Genomic DNA, 16,902 nt, shown 5'->3' with positions numbered 1-16,902 from the left:
AATAAAAACTTGAATACATTTTGAATAATTTTTAAACATACAGAATTTTTTGTTTTATTATTTTTATTATTTATTTTTAAATTTTTTGTACAGTTTTTAAAGGTTACTCTTCATTTACAGTTATCACAAAATATTGGCTATATTCCCAGTGTTATACAATACATCCTTGAGCCTATCTTATACCCAGTAGTTTGTACCTCTCTTTCCCCCAGCCCTGTATTGCTCCTCCGCTGCCACTGATAACCATTAGTTTGTCCTCTATATCTGTGAGTCTGCTTCTTTTTTGTTATATTCACTAGTTTGTTGTATCATATAGAAATATTTTGAATGAAAACTTTCAAATAGTTAGTTCACAAAATCTAAATATTAAAGTTACGGATGGAACCTAACTTGGACTTGACTGAAGTAACAAAACATTATAACATCTGTGACACTATTGTTACCGAACGAAACTTGGGTCCACTTGCCCTGGTGCAGTAAAGCCAATCCACTGACACCAGGTTTTGGTGAAGGAAAGTGCAATGTTTATTGTAGGCACCAGACAAGGAATGCCAGCAGCTGATGCTCAAAAAACCTGAACGCCTTGTCTGGTTAGTTTAGTTGACAATGATTAGTTTAGTTAAATAAGAGGTATGAATATTGGCTCCAAAGCAAGATCTTTGAGATATCCCTAGATGTAAGGGGCTTGTAAGATTTCCTGGATCAGCCTGCTATTTCTTTGCTTTAGATTTTCTTTTCTTTTTCTAAATTCATTATTACTACTTATTCATTTTTGCATAATCCTCTAATCACTAGATTAAGGTATTGTTCATCGCCAAACTTGATCAAAGTGAGTCTAAGAAGATCCTTCATTTGAGCTCGTATGCATACTGCTTAAACCAACACCCAAATTGACCAAACCTGTAAGGACATGACCTTCCAGCGTCTTGCTATTAAATTTCTGTAAATATTGAGAGGTTCCTTTAGCAAGGACTCTGCTTACATAGGCCTGCAGTGCAAATCCTCTCTCTAAATCCATTAGAGGTTGGAATTTGTAAAACTACAAAATTCTCTGGAACCGATATTGTTTTCTTTTTCTTTGTGGAGAAATTGGAGTCGTAGTTAGTCAGTAAAGCTTCCTAACCCGGGCCTCCCTCTAGAGGGAGACATAGTCCAGCTTTTATACCAATTGCCGCCCTCTCAGCTTTTACTGCCTCTTTCTTTTTCTTCGAGACCGCAGTTTCCTCTCAGAAGCAGCTGCGGCTGCTAACAGAGGTGGCTGTTGGGAGAGAGACAGAGGGAGGCAACGCCGCCTGGTCCTGCCCTCGCATTTTCCTGCTTAACTCAACCTGGAGTGTCGGCACCTATTTCCTCCCTGCGTTCTCCTTGTACTCTACAGGGAAGCCAGTCCCTCCGGACTCTCTGGACGTCCAGGCTGGGTGGAATAAGGGGTCTGGGTGGAACAGGGGGGCTCTGCCCTCTACGGTGACTTTCTAAAAGGTACCACTAGTGTTTTTTGACAGTGCAGCGCCCTAGGGTGGGCGGCGGAGAGGAGACTTCTGTTACTAAACCGCTTAATTCTTTTTATTCTGGTGAGCGGATTTGTTTCCCCGGCCTCCTCCCCCGCCTCATCTCCCTCCCCTCCTTTAGCGAACTGACACAGGCAGCACCTGCTCGCTTGTGTTCCATGTTGGAACACGCACCTTCTCGGCGGTGACTCTGCCAGCGTACTGGGGACAGGGGGACAGCGGCGGTTTCCCTTCCTCCCAGCCCACGATGCCTAGAGGGGCAGCGGTTGGGCTGCGTGGGGCTCTGCCCGCAGCACTTCGAGGCGGGATTGAGGGTCTGCAGCTGGCTAGGAATTGCTGTTAAGTGGACTTGGCGCCAAGTCTCCGAGAGGGCGTCAGCTGGGACCTATCTGCTAAAAGCGGGAACAGGGGCGCCTGACGGAGGAACTTCAGCGTCTCGCGGGCGGAAGACTGCCGAGCTCAGAGCCTCTCCTCCTTCCTACCCCGAACCTCCCCAGCAACTCTCGCACAACGGAGACCCGGGACCTACGAGAGCCAGGGAACTGCAGAAGTACGTGGCGGAGGCTGCTTTTCTGAAGGTGAACTGTTCCGTCCAATTGCCTTTCCCCAGAGAGCAAAAAGGGAGGGCGGGGGAAAAGGAACCGAGGATGCGTGAGTGTGTGTATGTGTGAGAGGCAGAGACGACGTGTGGCATGAGGAAAAGTCTTTACTCGGCGTTCAAAGCAAACAAATCAGAGATGGAGTAACAGCGGTAACTGCTGCAAGACCGCCTTGATTCTCGCATTGGGAGGAGCTGAGCGCACCGCGCGCATCCGGCGAGGACCGCTGGCGACCGCGGGCGCTGGCGAGGGCTGCGGGACTTCGGCGTTTCCCCAGTAAACAAATCTTTTGATTACTTTGACTTGTGAAAAACGAGAGGAGGAAAGAAACGAGGCTCCCGCACGCCACCTTCCACCCACTTTAAGGGGATTCCAGTTTGGATGTCAAGAGATTCCTGAACCCTCTTTGCTCTCGGAGGAGGAAACACACGCGTGCGCGCGCGCTCACACAAGCACGCTCGGGGCCACACTCACACGCCCTCCACGAGCACACACCACCAGACTTCGGTCCCCTATGCCCCAGAACGGTGACGGCGGATTGGCATCTTGGAAGCGATGCAAGAGCGATAAGGCTGGCGCGGGCCCGCGGAAGCTGCAGGAGCATCGCTAGGTGTTGCCGCCACCAGGAAGCCGGGCTGCAGGTAGGTGCCAGCCGCGCCTCCCGCCGGCGCTGGGGACTCGGGCGGCAGCTGGAGGACCTGGGGCCCGGAAGCCCTCCCCTCTCCGGGGGTCGGGGGCTGTAGGGAGCTCGCCCGGGGAAGGCGAGAGGTGATAGCAGATGCTGGTTGGGCGTCCAGGGTAGGGGCGGGGGTAGAGGAACGCCGAGAGGGGATCTGAGCAAGTGAAAGGCGGTTCCGAGAGCCTTGCCCTCCCTCTCTTCTGTGCCCCATTTCTCTTAACACAACGAGCGACCCGGCCGAGGATTGAAGTGGGTTTTAATTCGATCCCTCGACCAAACCAATCTGGGTTGGTAACCATTTTGGACTCCTAAAAAGAAGTTGGGGGTCGCGTTCAAGGGAGGATCAATGGGACGTCAGGTCGCCTTTCTGAAACCCCCACTTTCTGTCCACTTCTGATTAGTTAATTCTCGGGCCTGTCTGTAGAGGGTGGGTGTTTCAATGAGGCTATTGCTTTCTCCACCTCTAACCATTTTCATAAAGAATCTTCTTGATAAGTTCTGGAGCCTCATCTGTGTAAAGGTTTATTTAGATTTGGTACCGGACGCTTTACTACCGAGTGAGATAAAGCTTCAGTAAAGGATACTACGGGAGAGCTTTAGGACAAGCATCATTTTAGGAACAGCGTTCAGAAAAAGAACAGCTTCGAGAAACTAACGGTTTTTCACTTATTTCCGCATAGATGCCTCTAGAATCTTGCTAATAGTACACGGTTTTCTGCCCCACTGCTTTCCTGTCCCTTCCCCCTTCTATTCCAAAAGGCCAGGTTCCACCAAGAGGTGTTTTCTTTAAGCCACTGATCTTCACTTGTCAGTGGGGAACGTGTTATTTCCAGAAACTGCCTTTGTAAAGGAAAGTTTGAGATCCATTGCCCTATTTCTCCTAGAACTGCAGGCTGAGCTATCTAGTCCCCACTTGAAAAGGAGGAACTGTAGGTGCTTGCAGAGCCCCGTGATAGACGTGATGCTTTTTAGTCAGTATTCCACCTCCTGAGCAAGTGTTAAACAATTGCCTGAAGTGTGTGGAATCACAGGTGTAGTCACTACAGTGGATAGCTAGCCTGTCTCCACCTGGTGCTGGGTGAGTTTGGCTTGTGGCAATAAGACAGAAAAGAAAATATCTTCTTTTTGTGAGTGTTAAATACCCTCTTGAATTTTGCAAACATCATTCTTGAAAAAAACAAAACCAAACAAACCTGTATGCAACCTTTGCTCTGAAAAGTACCCCCAAAGCAGTCAGTGTATAAGGGTCTTTTACTCATGACAGGATGAATTTTAATGACTATTGACTGCATGATAATTATCTGGTTCCTGTCTTCCCCAACTGGATTGTTTGAGACATCAACATTCAGACTATTATCAATTAACACTCTAAAACTGCTCTGTTAGGCAATGTAAGTTAAGACAAATGAGTAATTAATTTAAGATTTCTGGGTAAAGTCCTAAATGGCAATAACTAGCAAAGGATTCTGAAAACACTTCTAAAGCCTTTAAAAACCAGGGCATTAAGATGATTCGTATTTATTCCAGCCTTCCCATGTTTGCGCATGTACTCTCAGACTGGTGAATCTTTTACAGTTTCAAATTTGGCACCTAAGATCCTTAAAAATGATCAGACACATTTAATCTTCCCTTTTCCTACTTTATTCTGTTCTGGATCTCTTCCTGGGTCAGTGGTTTGCATACTGACCTTTTTAGAATCCTAATTTTTAAAACCATCTGTAGCCATTGAAAGGCCATTACAAACCACACTGGAGCTTATTTTATTTTCATTTTCTTAATTTTCAATGAAAAAAAATTAGATTGCATTATTTATAGACATAATACTATGAAAGCAGTGTCACACTGCCAACTGCTTAGACACAGTGACTTTTAAGAGGCAGAACACAGTTTTAGTGTGTTGCTTTATTCAAATCAGGCATTTTTTGAGACTGAAATCTTGATTCTTGCCTTTAATACACTTTTGTAGTTTAGGATGCTTGAATTTACATATTTATACATAGTGCTATGATATATGTCTCTTACGGAAGAACCAAAAAACCTCGACGTGAAAGCAAACACCTGTAATGCTACAAGTTGTGCTAAAAAGGAACCTAAGCTTTCTGAGCGTGTGTGATTTTGAATCTGAAAAGTATTAGCTATTTTAAGTGACAAACTGGAGAGTGAAGATTCATGGATCTATGAAGACATGGATCTATGTTCAAAAAGGTACATATTGCTTGGAGACTGCATTACAGTATTTACTAACCACCGAGTTATAAAAATGTGATGACAACAGCTGTAAAAAGATCTGTTTTTAGACATGGCCACTTTTCCTTTTTAAAAATTTATGAAGTGATGAAATTCAGGGGGTGATAGAAGACTTTATGGAAATTATTTTGTATAATATCAGAAAGGTTTAGTCGTCCTGGATTCTGCATCTTTAATGTAGTATTTTAATGATGAGCCTTTACAATGTGTTTTTGAATACGTAAATGTTGAAAGTGCATTTTAAGTTTGATTTATCACTAATTGCAGGTTATGGATTATCCTATACAGGTAGGGTAAGATGTGCCTCTCCAGCATTTTCCAGACGTTTGTTTTTGTTTTTTGTTTTGTTTTGTTTTTTATCATGGGCCCTAATAAAAGGTACTGTCAGATTCTGCCTAAGTTCAGCTGTGGCAGCAAACTAATGGGCATTTGCCTCTTTAATGCATGTCCCAAACTAGGAATGTTCCAAAGTGTCATCAGTTATTTCTAATGTATTTGAGAAGATGAAGCAACCAAAAACAGTTCAGTGCCCCTGCTTTTACTTCTCCAGTATTTTATTAGGAATGCCTCATTAAATCGCATTATTCTGCAGCTGTTTTGTTCGTTGAAGAGTCAAGTAAAAATAAGGAACTTTACTGTGCAATGCAGTTTTGTTTTCTAGGTGAAAAACCATAAGTTGAAGTAAAATAAGCAACTAACATAGCCCCCTTTGATCTGTAACTGACATTTACAAATGCAGTTCATCAACTTGTTGTTAGTAGGGCTCCATCAAAACAAAGAGAAGAAACGCATTAACACAGATTGCTGCTAGATATGAAGGCCAAGCCAGTCGAATCAACCTCATGTCTGGTCCACATACCTGCACAGCATTTCACATCCTGTATCTTGCTTATGAACCATTGATTTTAATGCCATGTAATATGGTGACTTTGCTATTTTGTTGGAAAATTCTTTGGTTTAGTTTGAATTACTTAGAGCACATGGAACTGTACCACTGGAAGAGGAGGAATAGTCTCACAATGAGTTACTGTAAGTCTTTTTAGAGAACAGTTTTACTTTGGGTTTGGAGTGCAGTCTGAAACGGGGGAGGTGGAAAGGTGGGCCTAGCAAACAGAGACCTAGAAATTAGTTTTGGTTTTTAGTTGTCATTGACCACTGATTTATTGGGTAATTTTTAGAAAATCTGATTCTATTCATTTGGCACAGTGATTCAGTGCCCTGTCAGTGAAATATAGCTAACAATTCTTATCTTCTGCTTATTCTTAACAGAAATTTTAAGAGGAATGGTTAGACTTCATTGGAATGTGAAGAAAAGTGGTATTTAAATACTTTTCTCTGCAATATGAATCTAATCTCTACTTTTATACATATATATGCACAAACATACATACATATGCTTTTAATGGGATCCATGTAAAATACTGGTTTAGTATTGAAGGGGGAGGGAATGACTTTTAAAAAAATGTCTACATTTTTAAGGTACCTAGTTTTTCACTATTTTACATGATTTGACCTACGGTGCAACTGGGTAACCATGGTTTAACAAGGTCATTTATAATTGAGTTTTACTCTTTGAGCCACTGTTGCAGGCAGTATTTTTTCTCTTCAGTTTTTCTTTCGGAGATATTTTTATTCATTAGGCTACAAATGCAAAAAAAAGAAAATCAATTTTGTCCTCTATGTAGGGGTGCTTTGGGATGTGTTTATTGACAACTATGACTAGAAATCTCAACACATTTTAAACAGTGAATATATCTGTATTCTGTCTTTATTAAGTATGTGCCTCCACAGTCAAAACACAAACCGTGTGTTACGTTAGAGCATACTATTCTGGTTTCAAATGGTATCTACAAAATTTCCAGAAACGTATTGATATTATACTCCAAATTTGTTAAGTTTCCTAAATGCACCCACTTCCAATGTGTATACCACATGTCTTTGTTGGATTTCGTCCTGTGCTGTAACTAGGCCACCTAGTCACTGGAATTAGTGAAAATCTAGCATATTTAGGCAATTGATTATTATTACCATTGAAAAATATAAGACTTTCAGGTAACTTGGGATTCAGATGAGACATGACTATATAAGCTATAAGGAGAGTATTCTGTTTTATGCACAATTATCCCTATGGGGTATGAAATATAGCTAGGGAATCATAGTTTATATGCTTATATTAGATAAAGTCCTTTTCATCACTTCCTTCAGTCTCCTAAATTACTCCATAGTACCTGTAATTATTTTATGATTTCCCCTGAATGGCCAGTTAGCAAAGGTACATCTCCCTTTCCCCTAGCAATAGCACAAACATAATTATCAATTAAATTTATATTTATAATGCTCCTTTTACACAGTAGATTTTGGAAACTCTTTACAGAGAGATTGGATAATGTGATAATGTTGCCTTCTTAGCAATTATGATGGTAGGCTGAATTTAGTACTTTGACAAAATAGGGACAATCTGCCAAACAAATCTTCTTTGCTCTTTTATCTTTGTGCTACATAAAGCTAACTCTTCACATAAAGCCCGGAGAGTGCAAAGGTTTGTTTTACTAAATATTTTTATGAGTTTTTTTTTTCTGCTATGAACTAGTCACTGTATAATTGCATGCATGTGCATGCAAAGATTCTAAACCTTACAGTTTGCAGTGTTAATTGCCTATGGCCTCCTGTCGCTGCATATGGAGCTTTCTGTTGAGTTTAATAATACAGAACAGATTATGGAGCTGGCAGATTATGCCCCTCTTTATAAGTGAATTCATGAAGGTATCCACAGTAGGCACTATGACAGAAGATTTTTGGAAAAGTGTGTATGTGCTTTGGAATTAAAGTTTTCAAGCAGAATGGCCTGGGCTATGAGGATACAAATGGATTATTTCTCGTGCAAAAAAACTGACCACTGAAAATTATTATTTATATGTAAAAACTGTGCCATGGTTTTATTTGGTTCTGGCTGAGTTTTTCTCCCTTTTTTAACATCTTTCTTGGAGATTCCAGTGAGAATTGTACTTAAATATTGGAGGAAGTAAATATGCTTTCTCTCTCCTGCTCTATTATGAAAAAGACTATCTATATAAGAAAAGCAAGGTGTGTTATTTGTCCTCGTCTGCATTTTTCTGGCTTCATATTTTTTGTCTTGATGGACTGGAGTAAGCAAAGGCAGGCAACTAAAAATGGGTTATGTGGTCATAGGAATCTTAATAACAAAACCTCAACCTATTAATAGAACACTGAGACTTTGTTAGAATGGGTTCTTCAAGAAAGCAGGCCTTTTACAGCCCTAATACTTGGGTCTACTCAAATAATAGAGCTTTATGGACCAATGTAGCGAATTTGTGATTGTTCAGATCAGAAGAATTCAGAAGTGGTCAATTCAGATCATTTGAGGAAAATAACATATATACTTATATTTTTAATTTATATTAGTTTATGACAGTTCCAAATTCATTTAAGGTGGAAAAACCTAGTTATTGTTACCATTTCTTTCTCAGTTTAGTTTTCCTTGTTGTAGGTGTATGATGGATGGCATACTCAAATTTGTTGGTGCTGAAGAGTTCAGTAAATTCCTCCTTAGAATGACCATCAGACATATCAGTAGCAGTGACGTGGTCCTGCTTTTGTTTGTATTTTCTTCAGAAAGTTGAGTTGAATTGAGCAAAACAGCTCTAACTTTAGCTCTCTTTTATGGTATAAAAGGAGAAAGGAGGTAGATGATCCACCTTTAAGTCAGGCAATCCAAAGCCCAAGGGGAGAGTGAAAGGGCATTGAAACCTCATACTCCAGAAAACAGAGGCCCCATTTTGGGCAGCTTTAAGTTCGAGGAAAATTCTAACCTAATTTTTTTTTTCAGGCTTAGTTCTTGAAATGTTGTATCAGTAGTTTCCTGCTAAGATACATATTTAGCATTATTGCAAACTCCTTTTAGATTGATTGTTGTGTGTTTATAAATACACCAAAACTGGGTCAAAATTTAGACTTCGCTATTTGAAGATATATTTGCTCATCACATCATTTGTTGAGTGGTTAAAATTCATTGGCTTGCATTTTGGTTAGCAGATAAATTTTGAAAATGACTATTATAAAACCAATGTGGTGCAGTGGTGAGAGCTCTGGAGATGCTTTTCTAACTCTACCAATAAATAACCATGTAACCACAAGAAAATCACTTTATTTCTCTGTGCCTCAGTTTCTCAGCAATATATTTTCTTCAGTCAAATTTTCAAGATAATTAAAAATGTAATTTTTTCCTGTATTCTGACCTACTAAACATCATGGTATGGGAAGTATAACAGTATTCCAGGACATACCTTTATTCAGAATGTCAAGGGACATCTAGCACAAAAAGTTCCTGGAACACCAGTAAAAGTTCCATAAATGCTTTTCAGTAAGCAATTTGTAAAAGTTAAGCTTTATATGATTGGGATGATGATGATGATGTTAATGATGATTATGGTGATGACTAAAGACTATACATGTAGGGACATAAAATTGAATCAAATTAACTCTTATTCTGTTTATCCATTTTGCCTGGTTTGCATGATGCTGTTTTGTTGCAAAACAAGTTGTGATAGGCCATGAGTCTTAGGCTTGTTGAGGTTACATGTGTCTTCTCTACTGCTGGTTTTCATAGTCACTGAGATAAAATGGTTTGGTTGATTAACCCAAATAGAACTAATTAGCAAATGAATAATCTTCATATACCTGTTGATAATTAAACACATTCATTCAAAATCTGCATATGAACTTTAGAGAATTTACAATCCTTGGGAAATTTCATTCATTTATTCAATAAGTATTTATTGAACACTCTCTAGGTGCTTGGGGTATTTCAGTAAACAAAAAAGACAAAGATACAGAATTTACTGTTTTAGTATAATACTTGAAATTTTGAAATGAATCTGGAGGAATGGTTCAACAATGTATTTGTGCTATATCTGCTCTTACTATTAATTCTTGTTTATAACTGTGAAGTACAGTTCTGAAAAGAGTTAAAATAGTTAAAATGTCTGAGTTGGAATGAGTTGTGAAGAAAAATATTTAAGGTGAGGTAATAATGTAGTTTAGTGGATTGATTCCAAGTCACAAGATCGATGATCAAACTAAGGGTGACACAAACAATAGCTCCTTTTCCTGAGTTACGTACCTGAAAGAAAGAAATTCAGATAGGCTGAATGACTTGAGATCAGTGACATGATGCTTCCTAGAGCCTCTTAAAGGGGTTGCAAATTCAAATGCCTATAGGAGTCAGGCTGGGAATGTGAATGAATGAAGCAAACCAAATGGAAGATGACAAATGGCAACTGACACATAGCCTCAGCTACAGTGTTGGGGAGACTGTAGGGAATAGTGGAGATTCTGGCCAACATTCTGAGTGGGATAGCCGAACCTTGGCTTCACTTGTTGCCATGCTGGAATGTGGGTCTGGTGTTGCCAGATTTTCTGATTTGTAGAAGAGAACTTAGATGTGCAGATTTTTTAATGTGAAAGTTTCAGATTTATAAATGATGGTATTAAATTCAAATTTGAAATACTATATGGGCCAGCAGACATATCTGTGGGCCATATGCAGGCTAAGGGCCTGCAACATGACTGTGTCACTGTTGACAGAGGGATGTGTGAAGACAACTAGCTAGGGAGATATGTGTATGCCTGCCCTTCTGTCCTCTGTAGGCACAATCCTCCAACCCCAGTTGCATCTGGAGCCAGGGTGGTTGACAGTAAAAGGCTCAGCTGGAGATGCTGAATGATAGTAATGAGTGGTTCAATCTCACCGCTGATTTTAGTTTTCTTCTGATTGACTCTGTTGCTGAACTCACCTTGAAGTTGGTGGTACCTTGGAGGGTTTAGGAGATGTGCTGGGAATACGGAAGTTTAAGTTTATGCCAGATATTTGGAACGGCTCTATAGTTCAGTAAAACCTATCCCTTTAGATCGGTGCTTCTTAAACTTCGATACGCACACTAATCATCTGGGGGAATTTTGCTAAAATGCACGTTCTGCAGTGGGGCCTGGAGATTCTGCATGTCTAACAAGCTCCTGGGTGAAGCTAATGAGTCTGGTACTTGAGTCGCAAGGCTTTAGAGAGCTTCTTTACCACTGAATTTCATTTCATGCACACAGAAAGGTTGGAAGCCTCCAATTCTTACTTCTCAGACTTGTTTCTCCTTGTAGTAAGCAGCGTAAACCTGGCCACCGACTCCATAACACTTTTCTCAAAGGCTCTTTAATCTGAGCACAGAATTCATAAGTGTTCAATTTAGTATTGAAGACATAATAGCTTATCATTTAGGGAGTTTAACTTCTTCATATTTTATTAATAGTTTTTTCACTAAACCAGTTTTAATAATGCCAGAAGTGTCATAGCTCAGATGTGTGACTCTAATCTACTGAGACAAGACCTGGGTCTCGTGTCACAAGCTCAGTTCAAAAAAATTTTGTTGCCAGTTTTATCAACGCCCTGGAAATTCTTGCATGTTTTCTTATTGTGGTATATTAATTATAAACTGAGATTAAATTTAGACATGTCAGTCTGAGAGAGTGAAGCAGTTTGTTTTCTTGCAAGTTGTATGATTAATATAGTTTGTAATAGTAATGCTATTAAATCTTACTCAGGTTCTTTTAAGTGCCTTTAATGGAAGTTTCTATTATATTGAAGAGCTTTGCTTATAGCTGAGTAATGATATGAATTGATTTTACGGAGTCCATTAGACTGTAAGCTCTGTAAGGCAGAACCATGTTTAACATGTTTCTATTGATTCCTGGTGCTTCGCACAGTGTCTGGCACATAACAGTACTTAATAAATTTAATGGGAAGATGATCAATAGTTCATATTGATAGACTGTCTTTTTGTATGTTTCTTCAGTGTGTGAGGAAGTATTCTATGAAGAACTGTCATTTATTCTAATTGTGTGTTTGTTGTGTGTGTGTGTGAGAGAGAGAGAGCATTTATTTTGACCTGCACTTTCCATCTCTAACCTGAAAGGTATATTAGCATTAAAAAATAAATACATTCTAGGCAAAACAGCAAGGACAAAAACAAAATGAGCATGCTGACGGATATTCCCATTCTTTCTACAATTTATTGTAACCTGGAGGTTTAGAGACTACATATGCTTGTGATTCTACCGTTGTTTGAATTAAATAATATTTGTCAATGTCAAATTTAAGTGTTGTTAATCACATATGGAATATATTTTGATTACTCTTGTCAGTGACTTGACTTATCATTCATTAGGGAATTTAAAGCCATTTATTCTTATCTACATAATTACCATTTTCATAATTTATCATGAACCAGATTTACTTATTTCACCTTCAGGAACACTGTTGACTGTGATATCATTGTTCTTGGCTTCAGTGATGTTGAAAATTACTGGTGTTCTAATTTTAAATGCTATTTAGTACAGATAGTATGTATTCAAGTATTGGTTTTATTTTAGTCCTTCTGGGTTAAGCAAAGCTTTTAAATGCTTGCACCATAGATAATTTCACAAAATTAAAATTCTTTGACTGTATTTGAATACAAAGAAAACTCATGTGTATTATAAAACCAAAAAAAGTCAACTCATTATATCATTAAAAACTTAAAGTTGAATTATTGCATTGTCTTTATTTTAAAAGATTGCATTAAACTGGATATATTAGCATTCCTGTATACTTAAAAAGCTGTTCAAAACCCTTAAATATAATGTGTTCACTCTTTGAAATATAAAGTATATTTTTGGAACTTTTTAATGAGTCAAAGGACAGACTTTAAATTGAAGGGATATGATTTTTCTCTGTATTGTCCAAAAACACTCATACTCTTATAATTAAGATCTAAGGCTATTGAGCTAGGGATACTGTGGAACTTATTGAAAAAGGTAGATCTATGCTTCTTTCCCAACCCAATCTCAAATATGAGATTAATGAAAAACTTAGGTACTGTATAGTACTGAAACATTTTCAAAATCAATAAGTAGAATTAAAATCAAGCTTATTGTATATTGGTGAAACTTTACCTTGGAGCAAAGTTTCTGTTATATTTCTGGGAAGACTGTGTGAGTTATGGTCTTCCTTGTCTAGTATCTTTTCCTAGCAGCTGATTACCTCTAGTCTTTAAAATGGGCCTCAGGGTTTGTGGCTAATATTTCATTTTGTATTTTGTGAAATCTGCTTCAAGTTCACTGGGTAGATGGTATGGCAGACTGGAGTGAAATGAAAGCAAAATGCAGACTCAATAACTGGCAATCAGGGATTATAAAGGTGGCAGGGTTAGCATTTTGTAGGATATGATGGGGAAAAGGTATTAGATAGGAGGTCAGATAGAGTGAAAGGGAAGAAAAAGGGTCAGAAGGGAAGTTCGTTCTAGCTAGAATTTTTATACAGCAAAAAGAGGAAATAATTGACCTTTGAGAGAAGGAAAAAGACAAAGAATACATCCATTGTAATTCTTGGGGAACAAAGAGGTAAAATGGCAACAAACTAAAGGAAAGCTATAGAGGAGGGAAAGATGTATGGTGCCAAACCAATTTTTCCCTCTTGATCTTGTAAAAACTCTGTCCAGGAATAAGAAATTTCTGTCAGGTTTTTTTGTTTTTTGTTTTTTCTTTTATTTTAAACCAAACTAAAAGCCAGAACGAATGGATCCTAGTTCTGACCTCACCTACATGTACTCGACCCTGAAAAAAGTTACTGAACATTTTTGTCATCAGTTTTCTCAGTGATGAATAAGATGATTGGATTTAATGATTACTTAGATCTCTCTAAGCTCTAAAAGTCAGTGATGACCATAGGTCATCCTTCTGTGCTTCTATTCTGTCCCCTGAACATATCTTAGACACTGCCCTGTCTGCTTCCTTCCTAGACTGTGAAATTCTTGATCTAGAAATGTGTTTTATTCTTCAACTTGTACTACCTAAGCCTACCCTAGAATATTCAGGCGGTTACTAAGTGTTTTATTAATTGATCTTTAATTTTGTTATTCTAAAATTCTATATTTTTTATCTTCATAATAAACAATGGTGTGTTCTACAGGCATAAATAATAACAACATTTGTATGCTGCTGTATTGTTTATAAAACAGTTTCATGCATGTGATTTCATTTGATGTTCAAAATGGCTGTGAGTTAGGGATAAGTGCTATCCTCAATTTCAGGTGAGGAAACTGATAGAGACTGGTAAAAATCATACAACTAGTGAGTGCCAAGAGGTTGGCTTGAATTCAAAGCCTATCTGTTGGGAGAGAATTCTCCCTGGGTCTCTCAAGACACTAAGTACCCTTTTGTTCCATAATATCTTTTTAAGGATGTTTAGAAAGTGATCAGTCTTGGAAGATAATGTCTTCCTCTGAATCACAGGGCAGATTTGCTTGCTGTCCAGCATAATAAAAATAATGTCTCCCTTCAAGGCAAAGAGCATGTCTGCTTGTAGCCCATCATAAAAGATTTCCTAATCTCAAGGTTCCACAAACCAATGCATGTGCAACATACATATGGGCTGCTTTGTATCACACCTGTGGGACTTGTGGACAAAGGGAACTGACTCGAAAGTGATGTTCATGCTTCTTGCTATGTAACAAGTCCTCTGACCCAGGAGTCTTATGTCTTTTGCCAGCATCCATAAAATATGGCAGGCTTCCAAGTAGCATAAAAAATCTCAGACCCTTTGTAGTTCTTAACAGTACATCTTTATGTTACATTAAAGAAAGTCTCTTTTTCTTTATGTAGTTTATGTCCACTTTCATAGCCACTCTAAGAAGAATTGTAACAAAATTAATGGCCTGTTATACACTGCCAGGCTTTTAGCTCTGAGGACCCTCTTCAGACCCATCCTCCTCTGATATTTGGAAAGATCCTTTGGTGGCACTATAGAGGGGAGGTTCCATGGCATCCAGAATAGGAAACCAGGGAGACCAGCTAGAGAGCTAGTGAGAATTGGCAAGAGTTTGACAAAAAATGTTGGAAGAAGGGAGGAAGAAAAGGCACAATTTAGAGGTAGGAGATGGAACCAATTGGTCCTGGAGACTGAATGTGCCAAAGAGGGAAAGGGTCAAGAATAGGTCCTGGCTTGGGCGACTGGTGCTGTTTATACAGTGAGATCCCCAAAGCTACTCTAGTCTATTTAGATGAAGATAGTTGGTTTAATTTTAAGTATTCTGAGTTTGAGGTGCCCTTGGGATACTCAAGAGGAAATCTAAATAAGTAGTGGTAAATTTGGGTTGGGCATTCAGGACAGAATTACGGTTTAGACATAGAGATTTGGGAGTCATCAGTGTACGTGTTGCTGTTGAAACCTAACTAGATGAGATCTCCAGGAAGAGTGTTTGTATAAACACCAAGGAGAGAGCCCTGGGGAGCAATAACATATATAAAAGAATCTCAGCTCTTTTTAATATCAGAAAGGAGACTCACCTTTCTCTCTGTTGTTCTCTCTTTGGGCTTTTGTTCAGCTTGCTGCAACTTGGCCTCATAAAGCATGAGGTCCCCCTTTCCTGTAATGATCTGCCGTGTAGAGAAGCTGATGATAGCAGGAAGAGAGAGCGATGGAGGAAAGTGGGGAGCATGCCTGGCGTTTCTTATTTGTATTTTCCCCTCTGCTAACCCTGGAGATCATTGTATTAAGGCTGTGCCCCTGCAGAGCTGTCATGGGCAAACATACTGTGAGCGGATAGAGACTTTCCCCTGTGGTCTTTACTCTTTGTGGAGATCTATAGACATTTTAAAAATTAAAAAGTTGAGCATTCACGATGTGCCAGGCACTGTGCCAAACACTTTACATGAATTCCCTCATCTAGTATACACAGTAATTCCAGAAGAAGGTGCTACTGTTATCCCTAATTTATAAATAAGTGACTTGACCAAGGCTGTACAGCTTTTAAGAATCAGACAAGTCTTGAATCATACACCCTGGCTTCAGAGCTGAGTTTTTAACCATATAGTACTGCATCTCAGTCATACTTGTTTTTTTTTTTTTTTAAACTTTTGGGTTTATTTATTTATTTCTTTATTTATTTATTTATGGCTGTGTTGGGTCTTCGTTTCTGTGTGAGGGTTTTCTCTAGTTGCGGCAAGCGGGGGCCACTCTTCATTGCGGTGCGCGGGCCTCTCACTATCGCGGCCTCTCTTGTTGCGGAGCACAGGCTCCAGACGCGCAGGCTCAGTAATTGTGGCTCACGGGCCTAGTTGCTCCGTGGTATGTGGTATCTTCCCGGACAAGGGCTCGAACCCGTGTCCCCCGTATTGGCAGGCAGATTCTCAACCACTGCGCCACCAGGGAAGCCCAGTCATGCTTGTTAGAATAGTAGACTCATTCTGCTGAACAGACTGCTGGTTAAAGAATTGTCTTGGTTCAAATTATTTCTATCTAGACATCCTAAGTAGGTCCTACCTCTCTAAGTTTAGAATTGTATCATTAAAATTACACTGTAACGTCCATAGCATTCTTTGAATATCTCTCAGATTTCCCATATGTAGCCTTCTATGATTCTCTAATTCCATTTGATAAGAAATTTTATTAAGTAATGAGATAAAGATCTAGCATTCAAGAAAATTTGAAAAATTCATTCACATACTCATATATTTGTACCTTTGAATTGAAGAAAAAAGCTCTAACTTCTAAACAAATGTGAGCTAAAATGTGTCTTTTTCTGGAATTTAAATTCAGACTGAAACATTCTATTACATTTATCTTACAAAAATCTCTCTTCGCTCTTTGCTATGTAAGAAAATGTGTTTCTTAAGGGTAGGGTGGGAATAGCCTATGCAGCAGTCCTAGCTGCAGAGCTCAGTTGCCTCTGTAGAACATCAGTATAAGACTAATTAGATGTTAAATGCTTGGTGAGTATTGAACAATGCATTCTTCTAATTTTCTGATTAATGACAAAGCTTCATG

General features: G+C 39.1%; 1 protein-coding gene across 1 annotated transcript in view; it reads left to right on the top strand.

The window, feature by feature from the left end:
* The first annotated feature begins 2,689 nt into the window (after positions 1-2,689).
* Positions 2,690-16,902, top strand: part of TAFA2 (TAFA chemokine like family member 2) — a 541,137-nt gene continuing 526,924 nt past the window's right edge. Inside the window, exon 1 of the mRNA XM_036866341.1 lies at positions 2,690-2,748. The gene's annotated coding sequence lies outside the window, so the exon portion shown is untranslated. The remainder of the gene's footprint in view (positions 2,749-16,902) is intronic.

Source organism: Balaenoptera musculus, chromosome 10 (assembly GCF_009873245.2).
Source record: "Balaenoptera musculus isolate JJ_BM4_2016_0621 chromosome 10, mBalMus1.pri.v3, whole genome shotgun sequence".
NCBI lineage: Eukaryota > Metazoa > Chordata > Mammalia > Artiodactyla > Balaenopteridae > Balaenoptera > Balaenoptera musculus.
Note: the sequence above shows the minus strand (reverse complement) of the source record. Positions and strands in the feature narration are given on the sequence as shown.